At 40.7% G+C, this 15,865-nt stretch overlaps 1 long non-coding RNA gene across 1 annotated transcript; it reads left to right on the top strand.

Annotated features, from left to right (window-relative positions):
- The first annotated feature begins 5,648 nt into the window (after positions 1-5,648).
- On the top strand, positions 5,649-15,309 carry LOC137852988 (uncharacterized). Its single transcript, XR_011094132.1, has 4 exons — positions 5,649-5,893; positions 8,029-8,124; positions 8,987-9,413; positions 14,658-15,309. It is a non-coding gene; the product is annotated as an uncharacterized lncRNA (long non-coding RNA).
- The last annotated feature ends 556 nt before the right edge of the window (positions 15,310-15,865 follow it).

Genomic DNA, 15,865 nt, shown 5'->3' with positions numbered 1-15,865 from the left:
ACTTATGCTTCTGCAACTGGGGAATAGAAACACTACCACTAATCATGGTGAGTACCACTAAGCATGGCTCTCTTGTGAATAACAAGCTGCCGATAAAAGTTGTCTTGCAAAAATGTCATCAAATAATTTTGAATAATAAAGTCATCTGAAGTGATCACAATCTGCTAGTGGCTGTCTATACTAGCACAGAGAGAAGACCATCAGGCACTTTTTACTACCAATTATTCAGCTAGCTTTACTGAGGAATGATCTTCTCAGAAACTTGAGCTTAGCACATGGAGTCTTAATTTTACAATTTGATTTCTTCCCATGTACTTCTTGTACCTTGGACTTTTTTCTTTCCTCTCAGATCCTTAACCACAAGATTTGGTTTAAAATGTTTACTTTAAAGTAATTAGCAGCACTTGTATGGGACCTTAAATATGAAGAACAGTTTCTGCAGCAGATATGTGTATTTATTTTGTGTGACAGTCCCAGCCCTGATCTCCCTGATTGGACTGTATAACTATTAGTTATACACTGGAAAAATAGGAAGGCTGGCATATATGATTTACTGTTTCCAGTCCAAAGCCCACAAACATCTGCAGAAGAAGCCTAAAGAAAGCAAGGAAGGGCATTCAGATCTTTTACAGATAGTTAATTACATCTTTCTTTAGTTACAGAATGACATATCTTCCTAAGAAACTGAAAATAAATCAGAAAAGAGGAAAAGCACTTCCAGATCCTCTCCCACTCTTCTTCTCCAACTAACATGGATCATGACACGATCCTTGCAGAGAACTGTAAGCTACAACACTGTGACCTAACACTACTTCACCTTACAGAATGTTCCCCCCTTTTGCCCAGGTCCTCCTCCCTCAAAGTACTGGCACAATTAAAAGGAAAAAAAAATGTATATGAAGAGAGAGAACAACAAAGATGTTTTAGAACAGAACAAAAGTGAAATTCTCACATGGGATTTGCAATGAGAATGGGAAGTTAAGAGAAATTGCAAGGCTGTTCTCTCACTGACTTCTCAGAGAGGTACTAACAGTGCTCAGAGGTAAAGGCCAGAGGGAAGCAGCCCCTGAACACAAAGCTGTAGGCACTGGGGCTGGGTTGAGTTCTGTTACCTACACCATACTATGCCTGTCCCTCAATGAGTATCATGAGGCAGGGTGCTCCCAGCAAACAACTACTGCTTTTCCAAAGGTTTCCAATACACTGCAGTGTTTCCCTCCTCCTCTCTGGAGCCACAGGCTGCCCAGGACACTCAGCATGAGTGTGCCAGGGCAGAGAAGATGCAGGTCTGCATCTGCTTCCCTGCTCATTAGGGCCAGCCTAACGGTCTGCAGTGAGTGCCAGCTTCCTCTAAACTGCAGCCGTGCACTTGTGTTATCATTTCATTTTGGAGCCTGAGAGCCCTTCAGAAGCTGAGTGGTGAGAGCAATAAGAGGTGCACATTGAAACAAGAACTGGGCAGGGGCAGTCATCTTCCTCTCGTGGTTTGATGTCTTTGTCATCCGGATGAGTCTTTGCTGCCTGTTAGCTCCCAAGACTAAGTTGATAATGTAAGTATTAATTATTATGCAGAACGTGCCACTGACTAACTGAACGCTCCACTGTAGGCACTGTGGTGATGCGGCTGATTTTATGCATGGTTGCCGGCTGGCGCTCCTGGGGGGAACGTGCTTCTGCTTCATTACCAGTCAGCAGCAGGCTCTTACAGGTGGCTGTCTGTGACAGAGCTGCTTCTAACCCAGCTTTTGTGGCAATCCATGGGTAGTCTACTCACAGCTGAAGATGTTGATGGGAGGACAATTGTGGCAGTACCTCAATAAAGCCATCAGGTGGAAAAGAGATTGTCATGGATGAGTTTTCTGTGCACTCACAAGGATGTGAAACTGCTATGGTGAAGTGGGACTCTTTTCTGAGATGTATTAAAACTCAGTGCATCTACTCTGGGTATGACTTTACCACTAATCCAAGCCATGGTAACTGCTAACCCAGTGTATCTAGTAGAGCTATAGCAGGAATGGGGGACTATTGTATGTTGTCTGAGGTGCAATCTGTGTGAAACCTTGGGATTCCTTGCTGGCAAAGCTATCAAATGGTATGCAGTCAAACGCCCCACAAACTTTTTAAAATTAACATCTGGGAAAAATAAATAAATAAGGTAACACACAGATCTCCCTGCAACTATCCTGCTCCCCTGGGATGTGCAGTGCTCTGTTGAGCTACTGCCAGCTGTCACTGTGACCAGCTAAGGCAGCACATCTGTGGGTGCTGTAAGTCAGCAGAAATTGATGCTTGTACTCACGACACCAGAAATGACTTGCTGTTTTCTGAGCTGAGAAAACACTACATGACTATGTTGCAGACCCTTGTGTCTGCTGGGGCCAGCTGAGACCCAGAGGAGATGTCCCCATTACAAATTCTCTGCTAGTTGCCCTGAGTACATACAGTCTGAGAAAATCCCCTCCCTAAACAAGTTTAGCCATGACATTAAGAAGGATGGACAAGGAAAGGTTTCTGTGCTACCAGTGGTGTTTGACTCTCAGAGTGCACAAGTAGAATTACATGTATCTCCTTGCTGATCTCCACAAAGTCCTTGTGCTGTTATGGCCATTTCTGCTGCACCACGGTATTTTTACTGCACATTTCAGGAGAGGATTATTCTGGGCCTGGCAGAGTTCTCCTAAGGCTTTCCTTTCCTCTCCTCTCCTCTCCTTTTCCTAAGCTCTCTGTTGGGCCCTGAGTTTACCACAGAAGGCTTGCACTCTGCAGCTGTCACAATAACTTTTGCATTGTCTGCAAATACCCATCTCCTTCATATTCCTACAGCCAGTCAGTTGCCTGCTGTGTGTGCTTTATGGATATTTCTGTGTTTTCCTCTTGCTCTGCTTAGCAAACATGTTTGTCCTGGCCCACGCGAACAATAGCTGTGCTGAATAGCTGTAATGAAAGACATGGAGAGAAAGGCTTTTTTTTTTTTTTTTTTTCCTTCTCCGCTGGGAAACCTGTGGCTTAACCAGTTGTTGTTGGCATTTCCAGGTCATTACTGGTGTCTATGAAAGTGCACTTTGCAAGAAAACGCAAAGGGCTGTTTGAATCATATCCTCTGCGGATCTTCCCCAGGCAGCACAAGCCAGGCTGGCCAAGGATGCTCAGGAGCAAGTTGCACTTCAGTGACCTTCCATCACCTGCAGAATGTCAGACAGAGCACAGCTGCGTAGCAAGGCTGGCTCTGCCCACACCTCTGTGCCTGGCAGAAGGCTGGATATCCTGCTAGGCAGGCCACCTACACCTGTCAGTACTCCTCACAGACAGCCACGTGCTTTCAAGGCACAGCAAAACATGTGCTCTTGGGCAGAACTGTCTGCCACACCATTTTCTTCCTGAGCTTCTAGGCTTCTTCTACCTCATCCTCATCCCCCAAACAATTCACATAAAGTGCAAAGACGAAAAGGGAATCATGCACAATTATTTGGGCTAAAGGAAGTTGGTGCACATGGGACACTTGAGAATACAGCAGAAGTGGATATGATTATAAAAGCACACTGGTAGAAAAAAAATAGGGGTGTGTCATGTAAGGGGGTGTGGAGACAGAAAAAGAGGTCAGGTTAGAGGTGGAGTTGAATAAGAAGGGCAAGTGTTGGAGTTTCTTGTGGAGCTGGGATGAGAGAAGCCATGGTAAACTGGGCGTTAATAGGTAAGGGTTGTTTGTGTGTGTATGGCCTACCTGTGGTAACAGAATGTGGTTTGAAGCACATGGAAATCATCTCTACCTTTTATGGGTAAAGGCCCATAAAATTAATAATAATAACAACAACAGATACAAAAAGACACTGGCAGTGGAAGCAGGTTGTGCTTGTGGGTGTGACAGATCCTGATGAAAGCATGGGCTCAGTAATGGCATTTATTAGCCCATGCTGAAACCACCCACTGTGGATGTCCTTGCATGTTGAGCTGCAAGGGCTGGTGTTTGGCTGCATGCTGGTGGCTCAGCAGAGAACAGTGCTACCTGTTCTCGCCAGCCTTGCTCCCAGAAACAAACTGGCAGGGCACAGGGGGATCTCAGAGCATAGTCTGTGCTCTCTTCCAGCAGCGGTGTGAGCCCGTGCTGACACTCACCTTGTAGAGGGCAGTTGCTTTGCCTGCCCTCTGCCAAGGGCTCATGGTGTTTGTGCTTGAGAGCCCCTCATCTGCTAATCTCACAAAAAGATATGCTGCTTTCTTTGGTCTCCCTCAGCCTCCATCTTTCTTGGAGGCTATTATAAAAACGTTTTAAGAGGGAATTTTTAAAGAGAGGAAAGATGATCTCGCTGGTGCATGGGAGTCCTGCATTTTGGGCATGACTGCCTGTGTTTGGTGCCTGAGTTTTCACACCTAATGTTTAACCGGGAAATTAATCAGGGATTTAGGTCATCTTCTGGCACTGCTCAGTTTACATAAGTGTGAGGATAGGAATGAGTTATATATGCTTGGGAAACAACGGCCCATAAAGATTCACCCTGTAACTATGGAGGCAATCAAGTAGATAAATGGATAAATTTCCTTGAATGGCCACACTCAAATGTCTTCCCTGACCCCTTCATTAGGAACTAATCTTCTTCTGCAGCATGACTGGGAAGTGTTTAGAAGAGACATTATTCTTTCTCCCCTTTCTATGCACCCTTCACCTTTTCTGCCTTTGCTGCTTCTGACCTTGCCTACTGTGGGTCACTTTTACTGCATCTATTGCCCTGTCTCGACTGCATTTTTAGGCTCTGCTGGTCATTTTCTCTCACAGGCTTGCCAGCAATTCTTCATTTGGTATGCAAGCACTTATACACCCCTCACAAGGAGATGAAACATCTCCTAAATGTTAAATTCTATTATGACATCCAGATTATTAAGATATAAATATCTCCTTGGTATAAAGGGAGAAGAAAACCACAGAGGGGCAAAGTTGCATGTCAGCACCTTAGAAAACTCACTCACACCTGTGTCATTCCAGTATGCAGCAGGAAAAGGAGATAACAAAGGAAGGTTTACAGTGACTGAAACAGTGCTAGGAGTCAGTTCTGCTAACTGAATTGGTTAGGGTTGTGGGGGCTATGGCCACTTGGGTAGGGGTTTCCTTAGATGGTGGCTGACTGCACGAGGGAGATGGATGAACTGAGGTCCCACTGACAACTCAGCCTCCCAGAGAGAGCTTTATTTTGAGTTAAATCAATCTTCCCTGCTCCCAAGCCGTTGAAAACTGTTTGATGAGACACTGTTCTGCCCATTCACCCACGAAAGAAAAAGGGAAGACAGGTGCTTAATGAGTGTTAATAAATAGCACTTTATTTCCATGGTAACATTTATGCCATTAGGCAAAGACATTTTAACAAAGATGCCCTTTCTGAAACAGAAAAGTACAGCAAAAATTCATTTCACCTAACTATAAGCACATATAAGCACATTCTTTGGGAGTTTTCTTGCCCCCAAACTCCTTCAAGAGTCAAAATGAGATAAAGGTACCTCCAGAGATGATTAAATCCAGGTACTCCCTCTCTCCATTCCTTCATCCGTCAGCTGGGATGGGTCCCTGCTGAGTAGATTCTGTCTCCACCTGGCATTTATCACCCATGCTCTTTAGATTGGTGATGCATCTTCACAGCACCATGTTGGTTGCCAGCATGAATATGTTGCTTTTGCCTCTGAAGGAAGGTGATGATCTTAATAGTTCATTACGTAATCCTATAATCATGCATATAATCATATATAACCAATAATCATGCACCCATGGGCATGGTCAGCCTTTAAGAAAAGTAAATGCAGGCATTATGTTTTGAGTATGTGCTTGATAATGAGTCTGTGATGCTTAAAGACATCTGTTAAGCCGGTATAATGAGGATGTACCAATGTAAGCACTAGTAAACAGAGAGTAAGTAGTTCTTTGGAACCATTCTTTTACCACGTTTTTTTCTTGGAGGAGGAAACTATATGCTGTCCTTCAAGGTGGACTGTGTCTTAGGGACTTGCTATGACCCTCCATGAGTTTTCAAATAAGCCTTATGTTTTTGTCTTGCAAAGGTTTTTGGAAATGTTACCACATTTATTTTATTTTTGCAATCACTCTTTAAGAGAACAGAAAACTGTTTGAAGTGATGGCATTGGCTTCCCAGAGGTACTGTGCTGTCATGTCTGATACCCCTCTGAGACTTCAGGTGACTTAAATGTGTCACAGGACCCTGCCACTATTTTCAGAGGCTTGTCACTTCAGTGTGGGATGGAAGTGGAGCTAAAAATGTTTAAGAAGAACACACACTGCAGTCTCTTACTGTCTGTGTTTCTAGTGTTTAATTCTTTAACTCTATGTAAACTCCTCTTTAAAGCTTGGGTACTAGTAGTACAGAACAGGATCCCTTTAAGCGACTTTGTGTAGGTGCATCTGGCCATGTTATTGAAGACTCACTCTGTTAAAGGACCTTTGAGTATCAACAAGGTTTCTTTATTGGAGAATGCACTCGTGGCTCTTCTGTCACAGATTTTTGATTCCCAGTCCTTTTCATGTTCTCCAACCTGTACTCCTGATGTGGCTTCCCAAGTACTTTCAATCTTAGGGTCTAAATAATAAACCACAAATGGTTTATTTGTCTAGCTTATTAGTCAGATGAAAGATCAAGAAGGAAATGGAGTTCAGAGTCCAGTCAGCTTCCTCTCCTCCTTGCTTCTTCATCCCCCAGAGCCTGAACTTCTCTGCGTTCTGTAAACCAGTGTAAGCAGAGTCTGCGCTTACCTGTGCACTTAATAGATGCTCTCCCATGTTGCACCAACACTTTGCAAAGGATCTGATAAGCAGTTAGGAAGATACATGGGCCAGATATACATCTCATTAGTGGGAGTGAAAAATAGGAAGCAACTCATTTTGCTACTTTTTTACTTGTGAGCTCAAAATCTTCCCTTCCTTTCTTTTCTTCTTCTTCTCTCCTCTCCCTTCGCCTTGTTGTCTCTAGACTGTGTGACTCTACAGCAGAATAGTTCAACTCCCTTCTACAAGTAATACATTCAGATTACAATTTTCCTAGAGAGGAAGGATGAAAATATATGGTGTGTCAAATCATATATTTTATCTGTCATCTAAACTGTACAATTTTGTAATACCCTTTTATATTTTATATTATCATGCATTTTAGATACAGTGCTGCATATTTCAGACACCTTCTGTCTGTGACGTATTATACTAGATTGACTCATGCTGCAACAACTTCTCAGTTGCTTTTATCATCTCGTAAAAGGATAAGAACTACATGCCTTTGCTGTTGCTTTCTTTGCCTTACACTACCTAGTAGAATTCATGGAAATAGACAAATGTTTTTTTCCATAACCACGTGGATAGAAAGAAAAACAGGAGGTGATCTGAATCTGAAAGTGTCTGTGCTTCTGAAATAGTGTCATATTTAGTTTCTCATTTTCCAGGTATCCCAGAACAGCCTCCCTGCAGCTGTTGTGCATTCTGTGTACAATAAAAGTGTTATATGCTCTGGGTCTGACTCAGCACAATTTGCTGGAAGCTTAATTTTGCCTATGAGCCCTCTCATTCCTCTATGGGAATGTGTGTGTGAGGCAGGGAGAGATGGCACCATATGAAGAAACTCCAGGGCTTGTGCTGAATGCTGGACTCTTAGTCCACATGAAGCTAGGGTGGTGTGATTTATGCAGTGGATTTATATATGTGGATTGCAGTGAATTCATGTTGATATTGAGCTGTTGATGGTTGAAACCATTAATCCTGTACTAAAATTGATACACAGTGTTTTAAGACCACTCTGCACACTTGAAAGTGGTCTGACAGAGTAGAAGGCAAAGGGAAGCAGATGTGAAAGAAGATTGCCAAGGGAATGGCATGAAGAGGTTCAGGTTGGATATCAGGAAAAGGTTCTTCACTGAGGGGATGGTTGGGCACTGGAACAGGTTCCCCAGGGTGGTGATCACGGCACTGGGCCTGCTGGAGTTCAAGAAGTATTCGGACAACACTCTCAGACATAGGGTCTGATTTTGACGTGCTCCTGTGGGAAGCCAGGAATTGGACTTGATGTCCCTTGTGGGTTCCCTCCAACTTGTGATATGCTATGATTCTATGACCTGCCTGGTGGAAGTCTTAAAAGGAGCTGGGTAAGTTGAAAAGTCTACTTAAATTTCATTTCTGTTGGACTGTAGGTAGGACAGAACTCTGGCACTGTGAGACATCTGAGACAGATGAGATAGAAAGTTCTTTGTCTGTATAGTCGGACAAATGACAAGGCCGGTCTGGCCTTTTGTGTATTCATCAAGTTTCCTGCTATCTTGAAATATTCATGTCTTATAAAATTTATTGCTACAGGGACATGTAAACTTCTCCAAACACAATAAACAGCATTTTGGCCTTTTCTCTAAGCTCACCTGAAACATTTCTGGTTTCTTTGGTTTTGAAGCAAGTTTCTTCTTCATTTCATCCAGTTTGAAATGCCAAGAAGAAAATCCAAAGTTAAGTATTTCTGATATATGAAACTTCAAGAAGTTCTCAGAATCTATTGTAAGAAAAAATTTCTGCAACATTGCTGGCCAGTCTCCCATTTCAGGAAACGTGAATCAACACTATGGCTTTGGGATACTTAGAGTACAGTTATACTCTACTATATTACTCTACCACTTTCATGCTTTTACATGTTTTTACTTTTTAAAAAGTAAAGATTGATTGGGCTTGTTGTTTATTAAGACCACATAAGACTTTGCTGGATAGGCTTTAGCCATGGAGGTCCAACGTTTTCTTAAACCATCCCTGGGAGTGTTTAAGAAAATGTTGGACATGGTGCTTGGGGACATGGCTTAATGGGTGATATTGGTGGTAGGGTGATGGTTGGACTAGATGATCTTGGATGTCTTTTCCAACCTTAACGATTCTATGTGACATCATCAATTTATTGTGCATAGAAAGTCATTGGATAGATATCTCGTTGAATAACAAAAACTGTAATTTCTATTTTGTACTCTTCAGAAAAAAGTGATGGTGGATGGGAATGAGTGGATTCAGGGGACTACAGCAACACTGCCCTGGAGATTAGACATCAGGGATGCTGACAGAGCAAGCACAGCTCAAGGGATAACAGGATAAGTAGCTTCTGCCAACTTGTTTCAGACAAATTGTTACCCTGCTACGAGATGCTTTGTAGTCAAATAAACAACTCTTCTCCTAGGAAAGACCAAACAAACCACCTGACAGCTTCATGTGAATACTTGGCAGATGTTAACAGCCTTCAACAACCATTCAGCTCATCTGGGCTATTAGAAAATGATGTCCCTTTTCATCATTCCGTTGGTCATCTAGTGTTCCAGAGCTGGTGCTGGACCCCATCTTCTCCTGCCTGAAAATGAGAACTTTTTCCTTTCATCTTACCGACAGCTGCATTGCTTCTTAGCAATCTGTAAGTTCCTACTTAGACTATTATTCACCCAACTGAAAAATGAAAATTCAAATTGGAAGTGTTTAGTTGATTTCTAAACGTGTGCCCTAGAGGAGGTTCTACATTTAGTGGAATCTGCCAGAAAGTAAAATAACTCAGACTCCTATATAGTCTTGTGGGCAGGTGGGCTTTAGACAGCATGAAGATTAAACTGCAAAACCTAATGTAATGATGCATTTTTATTACATCCAAAGTAATTTCTTCAACCAGCTCCAGAATTTTACTTTCAAAGAAAATATAGCTTAGTTTAAAATTAAAATAGATTAAGTTAAGTGCATCTGGGGAATATGTACCAGTGCACATCTACTCATCTAATGTAAATTATTTCATGCTGTTTATGCTGGCTAAATAAAAGTGCATGTAAATATCTCTATTGATACACATACGTTGGTTTTATATTGCACAAAGGAAGAAAAAAAGGGTTTGAGAAGGCAAATTCCTGAAACAAAACTCAAGCTAATGGCTTGTGAGTAAGATGTTAGTAGCACTAACAAAGTGTTAGAATAGCAAAACCTTTCTATCTTTGTTTATTTACTTACTTATTTATTTTTTCCTGACCCTCTTTTTGTAACATCAGATGCTAAGTTTTACTGGCTATCTTGCTTGAAAAGGCATGTGTTGGGGTCAGCGTTACCTTGATAGATTTTATAGCTGATATTTGTAAAACTTGAAAATGTGCACGTCATAATCACTTCATCCTAAGATCAGTGGCACTTTAAGGTTTAAAGAGAAAGCCTTCATGTTATTCATGAAGTGTACTCTGAGGCTGTGATGCCAAATAGAGACAGAAGTGGCGGGGAAATGTCTCTCATGCGCTGCTGAGTGATGCCAACATGTGGAGCGGCTTGTGTTCAACTCTTTTGTCAGTGCTGCACCAGGAGTCCGTGCACTCAAGCCTCCTGTGCCTGGCAGCTGAGTGGAGTGACACTGTGTGGTGATGAACAAGGTGTGGGGAAATAGTACTCTGTGGGGACAGCTGAGGTGTGCAGGGCAGGGTGATGAGTCTCTGGCTGTTTGCAGAGTCCTTGCTGTGATTTTCCCGCAGTGGTCTTTTCCAGTATAGCTCTGTTTTGGGGTACATGCTGATTGGATAGATTTGTGTTGTCATCTTCTTCTTTACAACTGTCTTTTAAAACTTATTAAAGAGCAGTCACAGGAAATTAGCTTAGTTTTATGTTCCAACATGACCTGAGACAAGATATTAATTTGAGAGCTGGGCTCTGCCTCTTGATTTTATATTCCAAGTGTAAGTGCTGCTCTTTGGGGCAAGATATAATTCACAGAAGCTGAAATTCTGTTTACAGGTGAAACTGCTCTCAGCCTTGACTGAGATATAACAGTGGATACCCTTGCCCTCCTGATTACAATGCAGACCTTGGAAGCAAGCAGCACTGAATTCTGGGTGTGGATCCATACAGCTTTTTGTATCTGGATCTTTGGGCTGCTGAGCTGGGGTCTAAGGTACTTTTTTGCCTATACAGGCTCTAACTAGAGAGAAAAAACAAAACAAAAAACTATGGTGTTATCAAATGATGGTGGCCATGGAGAAATTTCTGCTCTAAGATTCTGAGAAAATTTCAATAGTCCCCTCTCACCTAGGTAACAAAAAGTTAAGCATTTAGGCTATCATTTTGTATAATCTGAGGGGGAAGACGTATGCTTCCCAGAAGCATTGCAACACATTTAACTCTAATATTATGATAAAAGAAAATGAAAGCATCAGCCTATGGCCTGGCTATACCAGTGGCAGAGGTGATTAGCATAGATGTAGGGTGCAGACCATGGACAGCTGAGATGAGAAGATTTGGCCCAAAACCAAACATGTCCATCATCTTGGGGCAGGGAATACTTTCCTATGCTTGGTCTTCTGTTCAACACTATCACTAACTTCCAGTTCAGGCTGAGTAAAAGATAGTCGCCCATGGCCCCAAACAAAAATATCCTCTCACTACAGATCCCATTATTGCCCAAACTCACCTTTGGATGCCAGATCCTACCCCCACCCAAACAGCACCTCCAGGTTCTCATTCACTCAATGCTGACTCTAACTGTTGTCTTAGACTAAAACTAAGATGCCCCACCACAAAGATTCTCCTAACAAAGATCACTCTGGTGCTCCAATTTCCTGTGCTTACCTGATGCTAGGTCCACTCCAATGGTACCTCTAAACTCACTTTTTCACTCAACCCTAACCCTAATTTCTGAATGTCACTGGGACTGGAACATCCCCATCTCAGGCCCAGATGACAAAGTTTCTTTCACCACAGGTCTGTTTGTTTCTGTAACTTCCCTTTGGTTGCCAACTCATTTTAATTGATTGAACATGAAATAATTTTGAACTTCTGTGTTTAAAGTGGTAGATATCCTCTTGTGAGACAAAACTCTTTCAAAATCCAGTTGGTTGCACTGACACAAGATGCCCAGTACACTAACACCAAGTGGAACACTCTATTGTGTGTAGAGGATGGCTGAATATGAATCAGGAAATGTCACTTAGTATTGTTGTGTGGTACAGACCAATATCTGCTTGCCTGAGAAACTGGAGAAGGCAGCTGTGTTTGGCCTTTATGACTTACCCATTTTTCTCAAAAGCAGGGAACTGGCTGTGTGATCTGCAGGGATTTCACAGCATGAATGTAACCTCCATCTGTTCAGTGATACTACCTTTCTAAGACTTCTGATGGGGAAGCGTAAGAGGAGCTGTCTCTCAAACATTAGGGTCACTCTTTTGAGTAAGCACCACTCATGTAGGCAAAAGTAATAAAGTTAGTCACTAACTCTGTAAGAATTGTCCCTTCTTGAATAAAAAAGCAAAAATTGACCATAGGAGAAATCTAGAGATAAATCATTTAAGCTTTCCTGTAGACACTGTATTTTACTAGTTTGTTATTTCAACATTCCTGGTTTCAGCTTTCATCATTTTTCAATGCATATGCCCAGCAACAGCACTCAACATAAATTTACAGCCATCCTTCTTAAATGGCTGTCTGTCACCATAGAAGATAGCTTGAAGAGCCTAGATCCCTTTGGTACTTTGTCCTGATCTGCTCTTGTTACTATAAACATTAAAGCATGTCAGACTAGCAGATTTCCCAATTTGCACAAATTCTAAAAAGATTAAAAAAGAGACTGTAGTATGGACTTTTTCCACTGCAATTGATGTGGCAATTCCATGATACATTTAACAAAAAATAAAATCCTGAAGACCCGTACTAACAAAACCTGAACACACTAGTTTGCAAACAGCAATTAAGAAGGAAAAAAAAATAGAGAGCTAGTGGTTTCCCAGCTGCCAAATGCTATCCAGGGGTTATTGACTATCTGATTAGAATGAAATGGAGCTGAAATGCAATTGATTCAGGAATAAACAATGCATCTACTTAGGGTGATGGCCACAGAAAGCATAAGTGGTGAATGTGTCCCAAGTCAATTTATCAGGGGTTTCTACAGCAGTTGCTCATATATATTCAGTATCATCTCAGAATACACCTTCTCTCAACTCTGTACAAAAATGCAGCTTCCTACTCAATCTTTTTGAAATTGAAAAAAGTCCTGTATATATCACAAAAAGTCTCTCATCTTATTACCAGCAAGTGCTCTACTTAGAGCAAGGAAAACAGTGTTAGCCTTAAAGCTAATTTGCTTACTTTTTCTGTACTTCTTGGACTACTGGCTAAGGCAGTATTTCCTTGCTCTGTGAGAGTTCAGTTTACTTACCCTCCTGTAATCTTCTTTTCCTCCTTATAAACAATATGAAAGAATAGAGTGAATTTGAGTCCACTTTTTCCTTGCCAGTCATGGTCCCTCCTGTCTGTAAAACATTTTTTCTTGAATTATCAGTGTAAGAGAGTGGCATTCTCTTCCCTCTGTTCACGAGGAGATTATCTCCTTTCTCTATGAACGTGACTTCACACAGTCTGTAGGAAGGTGGTGTAGGTGTATTATGCTTTGTTTATTTACAATAGATCATATTGCCCTATATTTTCCCTATCTGTTTTAATCAGGAGCAAGTCTCCTTCTTTATACTCTGAAAATTTCAAGCTGTGATTGTACAGTTAAAGACAACAAACATCTCTTGGTAAGGTATTTTTTTCCTTTTACATGGCCACTTGTATTTTTATTTTTAATTTGATTGATATTCTCAACTGCTGGCCCATAAACTCTTGGGCTTAGTTTATGCTAATGACTGACAAGTTTTGCAATTCATCAGGAGCTAAGAACATACTGTATTTTGTGAAGAGTTCTGCTAGCAATCTGTATTGCTCTCTCCCCAGTCTGTTTTCTTTTGGATATGGAAGAATTGGGAAAATTATGCTTAAAATTTTAGCATATTCCAGTATTTTAAAAAGGACTCTGGGCTACCTTTGTTGTTAGTTGCTTATTCTGGGGGAAAAAAAAAAAAGTTGCTTTTTCTTTGTATACCTTGACCTGTTGGCTTATGAGTTGAGTGAAATACAGAAATTCTAAAAACAATAACAATATCTAGCTTTGGACATTAAAAAAAAAGTTTTTGAAAAGACACCAATTTAAAAAAGTAGATGATAACAGATGACCAGCTAGGTGTTTTTCTAGTGTGGAACAAAGGAAATTTAAAATATTTATAGGTAGCAGAATCATAAACAGAGATGAAGACTTGGTATTACTACCTTTTATGGCATTAAAGATGTCAATATACGTTTAGGATGATCTTTAGAGTAGTGGATTATTTTAGCCTAATGCAGAGATGCATAGAAATATTTAACACCTAAAGCCAAAATGAATCAAATTCAAACTAAAAATATGGATTTTATTTATTTTATTTTTTTTTTCAGAGACATTCATTAAACTCTGGAAGAATTTATACAATTCTCTGATGTAAGCACTGTCTCTTGAATTCTTTACATGAAAAGCTTTCTAAAACACATGTAATTCAAAAAGAAAAAAGTTATAAGTTTGATAAACAAACCACTTGATGAAATTTTACAGCTTGCAGTCAGACTACAGATTCATAAAGATACTTTCACCCTTTAAGTTTCAACCATAAAACTGTAGTCACAGGGACTGCATGAACTGACTGTTTAGTCCAAAATGTTGTTCCCAGAACCTTCTCATGTCAGAGATGGTCATAAATTCAGAACCAGTGTTGGATGGAACAGATAGAAATGTTTATTTCCTTTTTTTTTTTTTTTTTTTTTTTTTTTTTACAAATCTTCTATAATATTCTAGGGTAAGAGGCATAGGTCTTAGGGTGCCTCCACCTCATCCTGTAGAGGGATTTTCTGTTGAATGCTGAAGCTGAGCAGGTGCCCATTGGAGCAGCAAGCTAATCCCCCTGGATATGACAAGCAATAACCACCTTTGAGATTTTGAAGCCTGCATCTGCGACTCCTTTCTGAGTCTCTTTGTTGACTTCTGCATTGTGGATTGTGAGAAGTGGTAAATTCGGAGTCACAGTTATGCAAGGTTATGCATTTGTACACAGGAAATACAATCTCAAGGTGAAACAGCACAAGTGAGAATAAAAGGGGAGGCTTCATCTCTTACTGGCTTATCTGTGCGTGCCAATGTCATGTGGTGATCATCCCAGTGAGGTGGGATCCATTGTTCTTTCCCTTATGTGTATTTTGTTGAGTTTGTTTCAAGAAGAGGAATGACATTATGAAGCATTATTGCTGAGCCAAAGACCAATAATTAATAAACTCTTTACAACTGACACACAGGTACATTAAAGAACTTTTAAGAAGTAGAAATCATTTAATTGGGGAAATGGAAGTTGTTTAGCTTAAGATGGACTTCATACATTTCGTGTATTATGAAGACCTCTTCTACTTACAGAGCTGCATAAGACAGTTTCACTGTAAATGAAAATACATTGTTATTTTTAACAAGAAAAACTTCTGGTACTAGGCAGACTTCTTAAGCATTACTCTTTCTGAAGGACTTTACTGAATGCAAATGAAAGAAAAAGGAGGTTTTCCAAACTTAGGAAAAAAAAAATCACTTCTGAATTCCAACTATTTTAATGTTTCTGTTTTGCCTACTTTTCATCTATGATTAATAATATGAGAAAGGATTTCTATACCATTGGTTGCTATGGTAAAAGTAGGCTTGTGTCCTGTTACAGAAACCTTGAACCACAATTAACTGTTTAATGTTTTTGGAGAAAAGGAAGATGTGAATAACACATTAACACCTTCAGAACCAGTAGCCTTTCATGCTAATGGTGCTGGGCTGAGATTTTTCCCTTTCACTAGGAAGCTCCAGGGCTGTTCTTTAGTACCCATCGGGTAGTCAGGGGAATACTAATAATGCTTTTCAGGCCATCTTGCCGAACTTATAAATTCATGCATTTGAGGGCCAGCAAGAGATCTAATATTCTGTCTGGCACATTTAACATAGGTTATAGAGCTGAAATGAAAAAACAAAACAAAACA

The sequence above is a fragment of the Anas acuta genome, chromosome 3 (assembly GCF_963932015.1).
Source record: "Anas acuta chromosome 3, bAnaAcu1.1, whole genome shotgun sequence".
NCBI lineage: Eukaryota > Metazoa > Chordata > Aves > Anseriformes > Anatidae > Anas > Anas acuta.
The sequence above is the reverse complement of the archived record's forward strand: the minus strand, read 5'-3'. Positions and strand labels throughout refer to the sequence as shown.